The sequence below is a fragment of the Protopterus annectens genome, chromosome 14.part0, assembly GCF_019279795.1.
Source record: "Protopterus annectens isolate FY-2018-M chromosome 14.part0, PAN1.0, whole genome shotgun sequence".
NCBI lineage: Eukaryota > Metazoa > Chordata > Ceratodontiformes > Protopteridae > Protopterus > Protopterus annectens.
Window position 1 is genome coordinate 308055124 of NC_056748.1, and position 17155 is coordinate 308072278.

At 36.8% G+C, this 17155-nt stretch overlaps 1 protein-coding gene across 1 annotated transcript in view; it reads left to right on the plus strand.

Moving 5' to 3' along the window:
* ADAMTS18 (ADAM metallopeptidase with thrombospondin type 1 motif 18) overlaps positions 1-17155 on the plus strand; it is a 403884-nt gene that overhangs the window by 250096 nt on the left and 136633 nt on the right. The window lies entirely within an intron of this gene.

Below are 17155 nucleotides of genomic sequence, written 5' to 3' on the forward strand. Positions count from 1 at the left end.
TCCGAAAAGAAATATCATGGCTGATAAAATGGTGTTTTTAGAATAAGATTTCTAATATGAATTCAGAAAATAGTATAAATTTGTATGGAAATGATTAGTTACATTTTCTTTTTTTTTAATAAGTAGAAGGGTAGGAAATGACTTTTCATATCTTGCATTTAGAATAAGCAGCTTTTTTCTGTAGGGCATCAATGGTAAACACAAGAATTATTAATTTTTAGTAGTGACCTGGTATATTATATAAGCCCTAATACCTTAATGTTATAGAATGATAAAATAATCCATTATTGTTTGAAGTTTGCTAGCATTTGTATATTTTTTTCTGCATTTTTTTAAATCTCTTATGATGCCCGATTTAACTTTTAATTTAATATGTAGCATTTTGTCTGCTGAATTTTGGATGAAGGTACTTCAGAAGTTCTAGTTATTTTTTTGTTTATGGAGCTGTAGAAGATGAAAAATGAATAATTTATGTGTCACACACGTATGTTTAAGTAGGATAAAAGAAGATTCTTCATTATATCTTAGGTGAACTCATTCCCTACAACAGAGCTCTGGAAATTTGTACCATAGCTTCCAATTGACAGAGCATAAATCTTTTGATAGAATCAAATGATGCCCTCACATTTCAAACAAATGGTCATACCTCTGGGACCATAGATGTTACTAAAGAAGTGTAAATGGCAAACTCCTCAACACAAACTATTTTTACAGTGGTAGAATTCCATAGGTTCTAGGTTTTAAACTGGATTTTATAAGTCACAGTAACATAGTAACTTTTAAATTTGTAATATTTTGTAAACAGATTATAATATCTCATCAACCACTCAAGTTACCCACATACTGTTAGTAGCATTTTGTTCATCCAGCTGAGAGCTTTAATATGAGAAGAAGCTAATCAGTTCTGTCTGTGCTACTTGGTTATCAAGACATTTAGTAAAGCATGAAATTTATGCCAATATAAATAAATATTATATGAACATAAATTAATGTTTCTTTACCTGACTAGACAGAAGTCAAATATCAACACAGTTGTGTGTGGCATTGTATAAGCTTTAAGATGAAATATTTTAATACTTTGTATGCGGCATGGTTTTAAAATTATTAATGCAAATATGAAAAAGCAATATTTGAAACCTAGTGACGTTAGTAGGATGCAACTGCAGAAGCATCTGCAGGCATCACTCATCTGTAATGAGTTAAAACATTCTGAACTGATGGATTTCAGCTGTTACTGTGATAAATGCCAATATAAGCAAATTAATTCATAGACACTAATCCAGTTGGTCTAGTCTTAAATACTTTTATTTCATTTCATGAAAAGCTTATGATTTCAGTGATCATTGAAAACCTTAACTCACTTAGAGTTATTGTTCACACCCCTCCAAATTTGAAATTTCTACAGGAAGAACTAATCCTTATAAACAAGTGGTGTACAAGAAAAGGATTAAACTGAATTTAAAATGTGCAGTATAGTCAAATTTGGTAAATAGCAACTGCAACAATGAACAGAACTATTGCCTTATAGAAAAAAAGTTGACCACCAGTGTTCCAAACAGATTTAATAAAACTCTGACATCTCGGCCAAAGCCTTCAAGGAGTACCTTGATGGCTTTGGCCAAGATGTCAGAGTTTTATTAAATTTGGTAGACACCTCTTGTCTACAATTTCAGTGTAACCAGTACCCCACTCCAAAGACACTTTGGAAAATTTAGCACCTGGGTTAAAAACTACCTCTTGTAGCAACAGTAGTCAGAAAATCCTTCTATCTATTCCAAACAATTACTAAAGGCATCTCATCCAGGTCAGAATAATTTATTAGTCCTCTGTTGTCAGCCCTAATTACACCAGTTGTAGAGTAAATGACCCATTTAGCATACATCTAGCTTGGCATATTGTAACAAGATATCCAGAGGTTCTTAACCAAAAGGATTATTGGTCTAAAAGCCTTTGCCTACCAAGATAGGCTTGAAGCCCTATCCCTCTATTCTGTCTCTTATAGGCTCTCATAAGGAGATTTGTTTTGCATTCTGTGCTATCAAAGACTTTTTTTTTATCTATTGTACCACATAAGACAACTAGCTCCACAAATATTTAAACTAAAGATTTAATTTTCCTCTCTCTCTTTATATATATATATATATATATATATATATATATATATATATATATATTTTTTTTTTTTCTTTTTCCAAGTTGCCCTATTGTCTTGAACAGTTAGAAAAAATGTTTATTTCATTTAGCCGCAGTGGTCAGCTAATTCTCATTTCTTCTGAATTAAAATAGATAGTGAAGATAGTACCAACAAAGGCACTCTTTGTACATTGGTGTTGCTGTCCAGATCAAAGTACCTCTCTTCAGAACACTGCTGTATAGGTGCATTTGAAACATTTCAGGATTTTTCCACACTGTCACTTTGACATGCAACTATACACGATTTTAGAATAGAAAATGAGATTTAGGAAGCTTCCCCCAAAAATGTACTGATCACACAGTTCTGAATGCAAAAAATGTCATCAGGACATGTATGCTAAATGACATTTGTCTTGCTTAAGTCCACTTAAATCAAGCTAATCTGTGGGAGGAGCTAGGAAGTGGCTTTTTTAAGTTAAACAGAAAAGGAACAGGTTTAATGTGTAGGACCAGTGAGAGCACAGTGACTGCTTCTGCTTTGTGACTACTTTATGGCTACTGAGTCACTTGCTCTAATGTAAATTTAACTTTGGAAGCTCTGCTCAGTCTCGTCTTACCTTCTCATACTGGTGAGAACTAGGAGATCCAATGCAAAGCCCATCCCTTAAGTTGTTAAAGTTTGAGCTATTTTCTCTTTCATATTTTGCCACAACATAGCAAACACTGCACTACCTTGAGAATTAACCCCATTTTTTGCAAGTTACTTATGTTTGTTTCTTAAGAAATCCATTAAGATGTAGTTCTTTCACAATGTGCTATACTCAGTTTGTTGTGTATAAGCTATGGTAATGTGTTATTCAAGTTGTATTGTTGATAATTTGGTTTCAGTAAATTTGCTTCAAGATTGAAACCAACAATAATAATAATAGCAACAACAACGAAATAGCAACATCGGTAATGAGGCCACAAAATCATACCACATCTCTTGAGACAACTTTGGATTTGCTCCTTTTGAGAGGTGGAGGAGAGATTGATTGTTTCCTAGCCTCCTTATAAACTATTGACCACTAGACAACATGAAGACTACTTCTTATGAGACAGCTTGGGATAAGTGCTACTGTTTTGCTACTGATGAGAAAAGATGCAGAAGGACATTGACTTCTGGCTGTCTCTGACTGGGAAGTGTGTGTGTGTGTGTGTGTGTGTGTGTGTGTGTGTGTGTGTGTGTGTGTGTGTGTGTGTGTGTGTGTGTGTGTGTGTGTGTTTGGAACTTCCCCAATTGGGGTGGAAATTTCTTCAGTTTAAATTTTGGACTGTTGTGGTTGGCCTTCTGTTATACTGAGCTGCTGTACAACTTAGCCAGGACATCTACCAGGAGAAAGCTGCAGCAAGCCTATCCTGCATCACATGGAAGAAGACCAATGATTACCAAGATCGGTCAGCCAGCTACTGCTGTGAAAACAGCTTGTGATTGGTGCTACTATTTTGCTTCTGTTAAGAGAAGGAGCAAATGGGGTATTGATTTCTAGAAGCATATAGCTACTCTGAGGGCAGCACTAATAGGAGCCAATATACAAAACACCACTATGCATCATTCTTGGCAAACCTTGCTTAGCTCCTGTCATACCATTTGCCATGTGTAGTACACTGCATCTCTTCCTCTCTTTCTGTGTGCGCAGAGAAGCACTGGGTTAAGTTAATAGACTCTTGCCATCCTCCTAGAGTAAAGTTAGACTGTTGCCGTCCTCCTAGAGTAAAGTGTATTGTCTTTAAGTTGGTTTCATTATTTAGGGACCAGAACCTAGATTTTATGCTGGTGAGTGCACTTCTCTCCCGTTTGGTTTTATGGCTTAGTGACTGCTCTGCTTTTCGAAGATATAGTGCATATAGTGCCTAATGCAACTGTTTTTTAATTGAGTGTATTATTTAGAGATCAGGGCCTAAAAACTGCTCACACTAGTGTCCTGTTCATTGTTACTGCTTCATATTGCTTCTGCTTTTACAGGATGTTGCTACTGTGAACAATCCCCAGTGGGTACTCTGATGTTCAGAAGTACTCTTGAGTTGTGCAAACATATGTAACTCTATAAATTAGCTGGATAATGTTAACAGTTTTGTCTTAAGGATTGGTGATAGTTCTGTGGTAAATATCCCTAACACTGTGTCAGTGACAAGTATTTCAGCAGTTCGGAATTAATGTGTAGTCTTCATGCTGTGGTATAAACTAAATATATTATGTTCTATGCCTAGTAGCTGTTGTACAGTGTTATGTGTCAGTGCCCTGTAGTCCTTATTCTGTGGTATAAACTAAATTATTTGTATGTATTGCCTAGGAACTTTTCCACAGTGTATCTCATTGTAGTGTAAACTAAAGCTACAATATTCAGCACATAGCAACTGTTTGTGTGCAGATGATCTATAGTGCTTAATGTTAATTCTTTGGTATAAACATTAAACTACAATGTTCAACACCTAGCAACACTTGCTCACTGCATGTGAGTCACCTGGGCTGTACTAGGCGTTGTAACTCTACAAAGCAGCTCTGTGTACTTACTATTATTAATGTACCAAACTACCAGAATATGATCTATTGGAATATGCTAAACCTGTAAATAGCCAAAGAAAGCAGATAAGTCTTCAGTCTGTAAGTAATTCAACAGAATGAATAATTGACATTTTTCCAAATTTTAACTCTGCTTTTTTATTGTGAATTCTGTTCACCCTATCAAGCTTTTGACAAAATCAAACAGTACAATATCATTTGATCATTTCTGCATTTACAATACATAAACTATCAGTGCTATAAGATTACAGTCATTCGTCTGTCATGCATAAACATTTTCTGACCGTAAGATTTACATGATGCCCACTAAAAGTAAACAGTTAATGTTTCAGGTTGTCCTTTTTTCTGACCTAGTGCTTCAAATGTTTGAACAGTCATCATATTACATTTTGTACTAGTGTGCATTCTATACTTCTCACTTTGATTACTAATTTTGAAAATTTTCTCCCAAGTTTCAAACTGATTTACTGGTTATCTTTAGTCTTATCTACTTTTATTTTGCACACCATTCATGTGGGATGCATTCTCAACATAAACTGTCTAAAATAATTGTTCTAAAACTTTCAACAAAAAATTAGATTATTTTCTTTTACACTTTTTAGCAAAAGTTTTCATTTTTTTCAGCTTTGAAATACTTGATTAATAACAGAGTATTTGTTTCTGTGATTTGTTCATATTAACTAGTGTCACTAAAATGAACATGGGTATTTGGCACTAAGTGGCGTTGAGGACCCAGCTTGCTTTGATGTATGTCAGTGCCAGTAAGTAGCATGTTAATGGAGAGAAGGGTCTGCGGGTCCCTACTGGTCAGTGTGTGCCTGCCCTAAAGCTGAGTAGCCCAGGGTCAGTAAGCTACTAGTCAGCCAGTGTCCAGTGGCCTGGACTACATAGGATAGCTTGGTTGAGTGAAAGCTGGACATAAAACCAACAAATCTGACAAAAATAAACTAAAGACTGCTGTACTAAATATAGGTCCACTTGTAGAGAACAGCTTGGAAGTTAGCAACATGATGATGAAGAGACTGGACATCCTGTGCATCCAGGAGGCAAGGTGGCTGGGCAATGCCAGTCAGGTTGAGATTAACAGTCTACTACTTAGGGATTAGGCAGACTGGAAATGGTGTGGGAATTTTGGTGAAGGAGAGACTTCTGGAAGACAGTGAGGGATGTCATTAGAACCAGTGACAGACTTATAGCAATCAGATTTCAATTAGGTTATATAGTTAGGACTGTAGTCATACTTTCAGTCTATGCCCCACAGCAAAGTTGTGATGTGGAGGAAAATATTACATTCAGGTAGCCAGTACAGGACTTACTAGTTACAGCAGGAGAACATGAGTTGATGTTGATAATGAGTGACCTGAATACTCATTTCAGGACAAAAGAAACAGAATATGATGACTTCCTAGGGTTCACATGAGTAGGGCAACAGAAAGGAAACAGAAGGAAAGGCCATTCTAGACCTCTATCTAGTATATGGTTTGATGGTGGTCAAGATATGGTCACCAAGCTAGTGGCAGTCAGATCACATACAAGCATACCTCTTAACATGGAAACATCAAAAATCTGGACAATGGTCCATGAAATTTAGGTACAACTGGACAAATATCTTGCAACTGGTTAACATAAAATGTGCATATATAATTCTGTAGCCCCACCTACTTCAGTGGAATAGTGGGATACCCATATTCAAATGCAAATTGAAAAACAGACACAATATTAAATAACACAAAATACAACCAGATGAGGGAACTTAGTATTTAAGGAAGTGGGGGCAGAGCTACTTACTGGCAATGTCCCTTGTGGAAATGACAGATAACAAGTGCAGTCAGCCCATTTTATGTCCCACCTGTAATGCATGAGGAGTTAGGGGTCTCAGCCTTTTAAGTCAATTAGAATCAAAGCCAAAAACAGAAGAAATTACTTTTAACACTTCTATTATTCAATCAAAATAACAGACACAAATTCAGAATGTAGACAGTCTGTATCTTTATGTAAGAAAATTTCATTGGATGTGGCATTTTTCTACCAAAACATTAATTCATCATAACTCATATTTTCACTAATGTTTATTAAGCAGACTTTTTTAACTCAGTAATCTGTAATTTGATTCTATTTTAATTTTGCTTATATAAAGACACACTAAAAATCATATAGAAATCTCTACAATGACAGGAAATTACGATTAACTACAGATATTATTCACTGAATTTATAGTAATAAAGTTGGAATTTTATATTTTACCCATAAGTCACTGCTTACAATAATATATTTGCGTTTTTCTGAAACACATGCTTTTTCCAAAAAATAAAAGCTATTTAGAAATATACTGTTTACCATTATTTGCTCCCTATAATCACAAAAGTCTGCATATTTGGAAGAAATGTGGCAAAACTCTAAAGACAAACTTAATAACAACTGTCAAGTATAATTTTAAAATATAAATGTAAACATATGAGGATTAAAGTGTCTGTCGTTTTCCTACCAATGACAAGTTTGAAGGCAAAACTAGTAAAATATAATACATGACAACCCATGAATTTAAAGTCTTGTATGGCATCTACACAAGCAGACTGTAGCAGAATAGTAGAATGTCAGTCCACTGATACCCAGTTTTAACTGTGAGGGTAATTTTCTTCTGGCATTCCCACACTTTAACAACACAGTACCAGGGCACACTTTTTTTTAAAGGGGAACTGTATAAATAAGGAATGCACTTTAAAACTAATGGAAGGTGGCCAGTTACAATTGTATGAATCAACCGTTTCAAGCATCACCCGCAAAGCTGTGGCAAAACAAAAAACTAACAAACGACAAACTTCACATTAAAAATAACTGAAAATTCAGTGTTATCATACATTCCCCTTCACTATTAGCAAGAATTACCATTCCTTAAAATGTCCAACATCTACACTCAGCTCTTACCAAATTAGTCAGGCAGACATCCCTACCAAGTTGCAGTGTGGGGCTGACACTGGCTCGATCATACTAAGAAGGGGTGGAATTTCAAGATGAAAATGTAACATGCTTACTATATTAAACAATTTAACTTATCAGTGCCACTTTTAAACACTATCATTATATGTTTTCCTAAACCACTACTTTTTAAGTGTGCTTTCTCAGAATACATGGAGAACTACGAAAGTCAAATGCCTTCCTTTCAAACTTGGTACAGTCCCAAATTTCTAGTATAAAAACTAGTAACAGGAAGTAACTACAGATTTTGTATAAGTTGTCGGTTGGTGTGGTTACTAAACAGTGGGCATAATCTTAAATCATTAGGCCATGGTGTTGAATAAATTCTATTTGCAGAAATTGTTCTCTGGAGTCAAAATCATGTGTTGGGGGTTTAACAGTATTTGGCTGTCAACCAAAAAAAGTACATTGATTTTTTTCAGCAAACTAAGAAAGTTAGCTGCACTAACCCCAAGGCATTGTGTTTTCTGTTCTTCAATATGTTGTAACTGAGGCAGAGATCAAAACTGATCTTATTCAAAGTGTTTCTATTTCATTCTTCTACACTTTTGCCTGTGGGGTCAGTTATTGCTATACTGTCCAGACAGAAATTCTGCCTTTCATGTGTCTAATCATTTTTGTGAAACAGCAACAATCTATGAGTGACATGACTCCCGATAGATATCCCACCTGCAACCACAGTAGTGGTGGTAGTTATCCCTCTCAACTGTCCAGATTTTCACAGAATGTCCAGATGTTTACCTCATATTTTTGGTTTGTTCCTCATAAAATTTGTGATTTTCTGGCAAATCATTGGGATGAGCTAAGGACTGAAGCCACTAAATAATGATATACATTTGTGTTTCAGACTTTATTTCCTTCAGAAAAATGCATGCAAAGACAAATCCTGTTATTCTAGCAATTTTCCAAATTTATAAGCCCAGTATTTAAAATCTGTCCCTATTTTTGAGCCTTTGTCCCCCAATTCTGTCAGGCTTTGTTCAGATTTTTTGCACTAAGAGGTTGAGAGGTATGGTGGTAGTATAGAAGTACTTGGGGGGAGAAGTAACTGAAAAACGTAATGTTCTTACTGCTACTGGTTTCAAATCAAAAAAAGTCAATTAAGCCAGGAAGATTACTCACATTGTTTTTAATGAGCATGCAACACCTTCTTCAATAAGAAAATCAATACATTCACTAGTATATCGTTACCTGCTACATAAGGAGAATGGAAAAAATATTTCAATTTAGTGTTGGTTTGAGGAATTGTAGCTCACTACTAAGAAACAGAAAAATAAAATCAAGATTTTACAGGGCCACTCAGGAATTCGTGGCACCCTATTATTTTGCCCCCAAAAATGGGAAATACCAATGAATTCTGTAGGGTTGAGAGGTATGTATACAAGAGTGGTCTGCATGTAACAGGGAAACTTCCTCCCAGTAAAAAAGAGCATTGTGGTAGAATCAGACATTAAAATATCATCCCCAGTGAAACAGTTGTCCACCTGCATAAATCGCTGGTGGCCACAACCAATTGCAAACAGTAGTGAGAGAATGTTTAATGGTCAACAGAGATTAGACTGAAGAACTGGAAAGTGCATGGAGCAAAAGCAAGAGAGTAAAAGGAAATACTCAGGGCTCAAACTCCTCAAGAATAAGAGGAAATGTGTATAGAGAAGAGGTGACAGTGTCTCAAAGCAGCATGACTGAATACTATAAAACAGATATGTGACCATGCCAGGTATGGAAATAAGATGCACGAGGAAAGCTGGTGGTGGAATGCAAAAGTCCAGAAAGTTATCAAAAGAAAGGAGATAAAAAAGATGGACCAGACTAAGAAGGGATAGTGGCTGTTTAACAAAGACGCTAAGAGAGCAATCACATTAGCAAAAGAACAAGGCATCAGAGACACTCTACCAGCTTCTGGAAAGTAACTCATTAGATGGCACAAAGAAACTCAAGCAGATTGCAAGGTAAAGTCAGAAAGATACAGAAGATAGTCATCAGACACCATTCATAAGAGATGCCAGCAGTAATCTGTTCATCAGTCCTCAACCCATTGAAGGTAGATAGAAGGAGTATATCCAGCAGCTTTTGAATGAAGAATATCCAACAGAAGCTGTACTGCCCTATGCACAGGACAACACTAAGGAGAATGACGTCAGGAGAAAACAACATGTTCTGATGAAGTCATGGAGATATGAACAAGATATTGGGTGCATTGGGGGAGAATTGGCTCTTGACAGTACTCATGGTGGAATGGAGAGAATGTTCTGTCCTAAAAGAGTGGAAAATAAGCATTCTAGGGCTAATGTACAAATAAAAAGGAGGCATTTCCAGCCATGTCTAGTACAGAGTTATCAAACTCTTCGCACACCTGGAGAGGGTAACCAATAAATGAACAGACAGAGTAAAACCAAGTCAGATGGAAGTGGAGTAGTCATATTCTGGTTAGAGTGTAATACAGTTGACCTGATGTTTGCAGTAAGATATATAGTGGAGAAAAAGCTGTAGATGGGGAAAAAGTCCCACTAAGCATTCCTGGATTTTAAAAAAGCATATGCTGAGGTCCTAAAAATGTCCAGCAATGATTTGAAGTCCTGAAAACTTTAGTGTTAGTGCATTCTATGCACAAGGACCTGATGATGCAAGTATGAGCAGTGTTCGGACTCAGTGAGGAGTTTTGAGTGGGAGGTGGTGTGCAGAGGGTCAGCTATGAGCCCAGTGCTGTTCATACTGGTGAAGGTTTACATTTACAAATAGGCCAAAGGAGACAGATCAACATAGCTGACACATGCAGATGATGTGGCACTGCAAGCAGACTCTGGACAGAGACTTCAGTAAATGATGGGGGACTAAATGCAAAACTGAAGGCACACAGAATGAACCTGAGTACAGACAAGCCAGTAGTCATTGCAGCAAATGGGGGAAAACAGAAGAAAATGAAAAGTGGGATGAAAAGGGATATAGTAAATGAAATGTACCTTCAGTGGTAATCTTCAGTCTCATCTCATGTGTGTCTGTGTGGTTGTATGTGCACTCATATGTGCTTATGTATGCACCATTGTTTATATCATGACTGGTCAGCAATACAAATGACTGACAAAAATGTGTGACAACACAAATAAGTGGCAAACAAAATGAGAGCATTACAAAACATCAACAACTTCTCGACTCTCAGTAAGCCCCAGCTACAAAACCGAGACTAAGCCTCATTTTAATAGTGGTACTGCTAGGGAAAAGGTTTTTAGTAATACAATGTGGAGGGTTGGGGTAAGTGTAAGGATAGGGTTAGATTTACTAACAACACTTCCCTAACAGTATGACTAATCAAGACAAATGGACACAGAACATGCACATCAAATGGGCACAACACTAAATCTGTCCGCTTACTTACCCTTATTTCTAACTCTAAACCATGAACACTGGCACAGACACATGACCTGCTAGAAATCTTGCACTTTCTCAGAAACAAAACCTTTTTAATTCAACATTCATTTTCCTGCACATACCTACATGCCTACACTATATAAAGCTTGACTGCCACCAAATGTGATTAAATCAGTTGTGCTGCCACTCTATATTTTCAATCATTTGTGTGGCGTGGCACTCATTTATGTTTCCAGCAAATGAATTGTAATCTTATTTCGTGTGATTTGATTGAATACTTATTCGACTGAAAGAAAACTCAGTAACCACAAATGACTGAAATTTCATTTTAGGTTCATACTAGGCTATCTGCCCTAGGGCATTTATAAGCCTAGCCAGAGTGTGTGTGGCTTTCACCACCCCTTAGGATGAGAATACTATACCCATTAGTTTGCTGTGCCTCTGTCCAGCAGTGACACAGAGATGATTCCCCGTCCCGAAACCTATGATCTCCCATTCACTCGTCAAGATTTCTCTCGAACAGAGTCAGTGAGGGGCTCTGCCTCACATGGACTGGGATTCTGTTCCATAGTGTAATAAATTCCCACTGCTAGTCTCGAACCCAGGTAACACTAGTCTGTATGACCTACCACTAAGCCATGACTCTGAGACACAGTTGATATAAAACTGTAGCAAGTCTATAGACAGTGACAGTGTAGTTTCTGATAACAGGAGTTAATTAGGGAATTGAGTCTAAAAGAGTCTGTGTGGATTGGCAGTGCCTATCCATATGTAGATGTGCACCAATACTGATTCACTGTATGTGGTATTTTTATTTTTTCCACTGTTGTGCAACCCTGGAGTTAGCATATATAAGAATGGGGTGTGGGAGGTGCTGGGGGACATGCCCCTTACAGAAAAAAAGCTTTTTATTGTATATTTGTTGTACAGAATGTTTTCTGTCAGTTGTGATTCAGTCAGAATTTTCAGTCATTTTTAGTCATTAGTTTCTCTTCAAGTTAAATTAGCATTTGATAAAATGACATAGAAGTGTATATATATATATATATATATATATAGAGAGAGAGAGAGAGAGAGGGAGAGAACATGAGTGAGAGAGAGAGAGTACTCTGACCTATTAGGAACTTTCTCCTAAGTGTATCCTTTTTCTGTTATTTACTAAATAAAACTAATTACTTGTATTAGCCACAAAGGGATCCACTGTTATTTATATTCTTCACATTGCTTTTTTATCTTTCTTTATCTTTTGTCTTTATGTTTCTTTATAGCAGGCTTTCTTTTTAAACAGATGCATTTTCTTTCTCATGTGGTTATATACTTATAGCATATTTAAAGATTGTCAGGTTATACCACACTTTGGATATTTTTTCTTTCCTGCTGTTCTATATTTCCAATATTTACTGAACATAGTATGACTGCAATTTGTTCTTGTGACACATTTCATGACTGAAAAGGGTCTTTAGATCATCCCATCTACCAGGTTATCACTTTTAAAAGAATAATAAATAAGTAAATAATTAATTAGACTATGCAATACTTTTTTGATTAAGAACAAGTAATGAATGACAGATTCTTTTTTATGCCACAGTAGCCATGAAACTTCTGTCCTGTCACTGTTATATTCTTTTTTTCTCCATGACACAGTGCAAAAGTGTTATTTACATTCAAACCTCTATCAATTTCAGCATGCAAAAATGTTTCCTGCTGTACCACTTGGAGCTTCTCAGTAATTTCTTTTACTAGGAGCACATAAATCTTCAGGATCCACAGATTCCATTTTTCAAACGAATAAGCTTGAAGATAGAAGTCACCTGACAACCATAGCCGTGCCATTCCTCAAACAGTAAACGCGACAACTTATTTACAATTTCTTTTGACCTCACATAATATTTGGCATTTGGGAATGTTGAAAGAATGAGATGGAAACCAGTTGCATGCTGCTAATTTCATCATCATGTATTTAGAATAAATCAAAGAACAAAACAGGTGACTTGTATTCTTTGCTGAATGATGCAGGTTGAGGCTTCAGTTTCTAAAACTGTGCTGTATATGTGATAATGAAAGCTGATAAGACTTCTGCCTGAGAAAATGCATGGTCAAGGCCTGTGTGCTAAAAGAATTATTAGGTGAAAACAATTGACTTAGCACATTGGATATGTCCTGTGGTCTGTTATTGTTGTATACACCTATGTATGTATAATGTTAAGATAAATGCATCAGTATGTATGATGTATAAATTAATGTAAGTTTAAATAGGGAAAATCAGTCATACGTAGACTTCAAGGTATGTTAGAGGTTGTCAAAATATCAGATGCAAAAAAATATATATATAAAAAAATACCTCCAGTTGTTGTTTTAAATGCACTGACCAAACTTTAATTGTGAATAAATAATAAAAATAAAAGGCATCCATTAAGTACATACATAATATCCAATAAGAGGCATACTCAGACTTACTGCATCTTTCACAAATTTCTTCGTCTTAGTAATAATGTTTCTTATAATCCCTGCACACTATGAAAATCAAAAACTCTGCAGTAAACACTTTGTTGTGCTATGAAGTGCATTTCCCTTTTCCCTTTCAATGTTTTATTTAACTTAAATGCACAGATTTTACACACTGACAAGGTTTTCTTTTCCGACTTAAAAATGCTGCACACATATTCACAGATGTAAATATATTTCTCACTGGCTATTCCCTCCCCCCAGTAAGCAACTTGACACTCTCATGGCTTGCAATCAGCTTTATTTGCAGTACCCCAACGATCAAAACAACCAACTTTATTGACAAATAAACATAACCAATATCAACATACCATAAAACAACTAGACAACATGATAAACTGCTTGCCTTTTTCATGAACGGTTTACACTAAATTCCACCACATTTACAAAACTAGGTAGGATGTTAAACTGCTCATTACAACCCTGTAGCAGTACCCTGCTGAGCTAATGAGAGAGTCAACTAGAACACACCAAAGGGGAGAAAAGAATGGCCTACCCCTTAAACTACTACTAAGGCCCTTCTTCTGCACACAAGGCTGCTTTACAGCCCATTCCCACCCTTGAATACCTAGGGCTTATCCCCCAAACAGATCCTGCAAAAATAGCAACATTTGCACATTGAAACCAGGCTGGAAATTCCATTACAAAAAAAGCATAACTCTCAATTCGTCGTAGCCTCTCTATGGATAATAAACCTACTAGTCACTTCCATAATCTTAAACATATTCGCACCTTTCCAACCCAACGTGGGAATTATGGCAGACCAGATAACCGTTGCCCCCCCAACCCAACCTGGGAATTATGGCAGACCAGATAACCTTTGCCCCTGGGAACCTCTGTACAATCAATGACATGTCCCTTAAGAAACAGGTAAGCAATCTTCTTTTAGGTATATCATAACATTACTACCACCCAAATGTATAACTAACCATTTTTGGTTTCCAAACTTCAGTCTTACCTCTTCCAAGTGGTGGTAACAAGTGGCACTATGGCATGCCTCTCAAACCTTGCACAGAACTTGCCACTGTAATGGATCCATCCTCAAATGCACACCAACAAGTTACATTTCCCCTCTTATAGCTGTCCAGTAGATGAATAAGTGACCTTAAATGACTAATAGCTTCCTTCTGTAAAAGAAGAAACATCTAAAATGAATACCTCCAGATATCTGTTTAAATTTCCAGTGCACAAATATCTTTTTTTATTTGTTTTTATTTGTAACTAGTGTAACTCAAAAAGGCCCTAAATTGCCACATCCCTGCTTTCTTAACAACTTCCATGGACCTACCTTCCTCAGCTAGATCCAATGACCTACTATTTGAAATGAATGCGCAATTATTTGCTGCCACTGTCCCGCCCAACAATGCCATTTCTACCTAAGACATAAACTTCCTAACATCTACTCACTTCCTTTTCCAATCACAGAAAATGAACCCCCTCGATAGCTTAGCACATGCCTCTCATTATTCCAGTGCTCAACTGGGCATAGCATATGCATTCCACTCTGTGGCAACACCACCTGCTTGCCCACCCTTTCCTGATTGTTTTTTGAATGACTTAAACATAATGACACACCAGTCGAGGTAATGGCCAGATCTTCTCACTTCAACTGACCCAACAACTCACCAACATGAAACACCCCAACGTAGATGACAACCGATAATGTAGCCCAGAGCACATAATCAAACTGAGAGAACCACCTTGTGTAAACCTGCAGCACGATTGGAATCATATGCTTACCTAATGGTAGCCTTCTATCCCCATTCCTTAGTGGAAACTTCTTCCAACCTTTCAATGACCTCACTACCATCCAGTCTTTCATAATAGGTTCATATGTTCATAGGTAGGTACTAGGCTATTGGCCCTAGGGCCTATACAAGCCCAGCCAAAAAGGTACCCTGGCTTTTGCCACCCAAGAAAATAATTTTCCTGTGCCACTATAATCTCTCTTAAACTCCACAATCTCACTGCAGCACTCAGTGCTGCCAGACATACCCTTGCCATCCTAACAGGCTTTCCAGCCATCCACCTTTCCACCAAAAACCTCAAGGCCAAATCTACTGACCAGCTTCTCATCTCAGATGGCAAACCAAAAACATATTACTTAGAAACCATCAAAGCCTTACCATAAGCTTTTGTAGTAACCTTAGACCATGATTGCCAAACCAGCCAAGTTGCTACACTTAACCAATCTCCTACACCTTCCAAGGCAAAATAGTGTGGCTAACCTGAGCTTTGGGTATCAGCTGCCGTAACCTGAAAAAACGAAAATGGGACAGGCTGCCAGCTAAAACATCGTAATGGCTAGGAATATGCTGAGCTTCAAAGGAAAGGTTAACACTTAAGCAAAACAAAGTAATCTGCCTAAGTAACAACTGTACACATGTAGCTTTTGCCATCATCTTAGTCAAAACTTGCACCCCTGCCATGTTATCTAAATGAAATATCACCCTCTTGTTCCTATAATTTTCCACCCATTCTACCAGTGATGCCCAAATCGGCATCAATTCTAAGAAGGTGAGATCTCATATCCACTCATCATCCCACTTCTCTGGTTAAGCTTCAGCAAATTATCTGCCCCTAAAACCACCTATGCCTAGACCTCTCCCATATCTTTAAACATGTCAGTTGCTGGTTCTGCCTCCCAATCCTCTTGCCAAAAAGACACTCCATTAAAATGCTGGAGAAACTCCAGCAAACTAAATGTGCCTTCTTTGACCAGCTTACCTACACTAACCCAATGATGTTTCCACTATACATCCATTAACAAATTGGATAAAGCACTCATAAATGTACGTGCTAGTCCTATTACTCTTCAGGCAAAGATCAATAGACCTAGGGCTTCTATCACTTCCTTAATCATTTTCTGGCTAGTTTCACTTTCTAGTTCGCCAAGTGAAACTAGCCAGAAAATGATGGCAGGTATACTGAATCTATCTTCCTTTAAATTAAGAACTGAACATTGCTCACTTTTAAGGAAGGGATTGGGATTTATTCCTACCTGTAATGAGGATATTGTGAATGTTTTGACTGATTTGAAAATGTTCATTAGAACAGTGAGTTTGAAGTTGATTTTTAAAAGTGAAGCATATGTTGAAAATAACTGTAAAAGACGGAGTATTTTTATTCCTAATAATATACCGTTGCTGGTAGCTTTCAATGATCTCTGTGAAAATGAGATAAGAAATCTTTATGACAGTAAAAATGCTACCGATAAGTTTAATCTTACTTACTCTGAATCCTTAGCCTTAAAAGAACTAAGACAGGACCCTAGTATTATAATAAAACAAGTTGATAAGGGGGGTTCAGTGGTTATTATGGATAGGGGTAAATACTTTGAATCAGTCTTAAGTTTACTTGGAGATGAGATAGCATTTAAGCGAATACCATATATGGAAGTAAAGAAGTGTATTACATATATTAATATGTGCATCTATGATATTCAGTTATCTGGCGACATTTCTTTGGATCTATTTCACTTTTTTACTGTCCCTAGCCCAGTAATACCACATATATATGGTATTCCTAAGGTGCATAAGTCACAGGAAAATCCGCCAATGAGGCCCATTGTCTCTGGTAATGGGTGGGCTACTGAGCCCATTTCTCTGT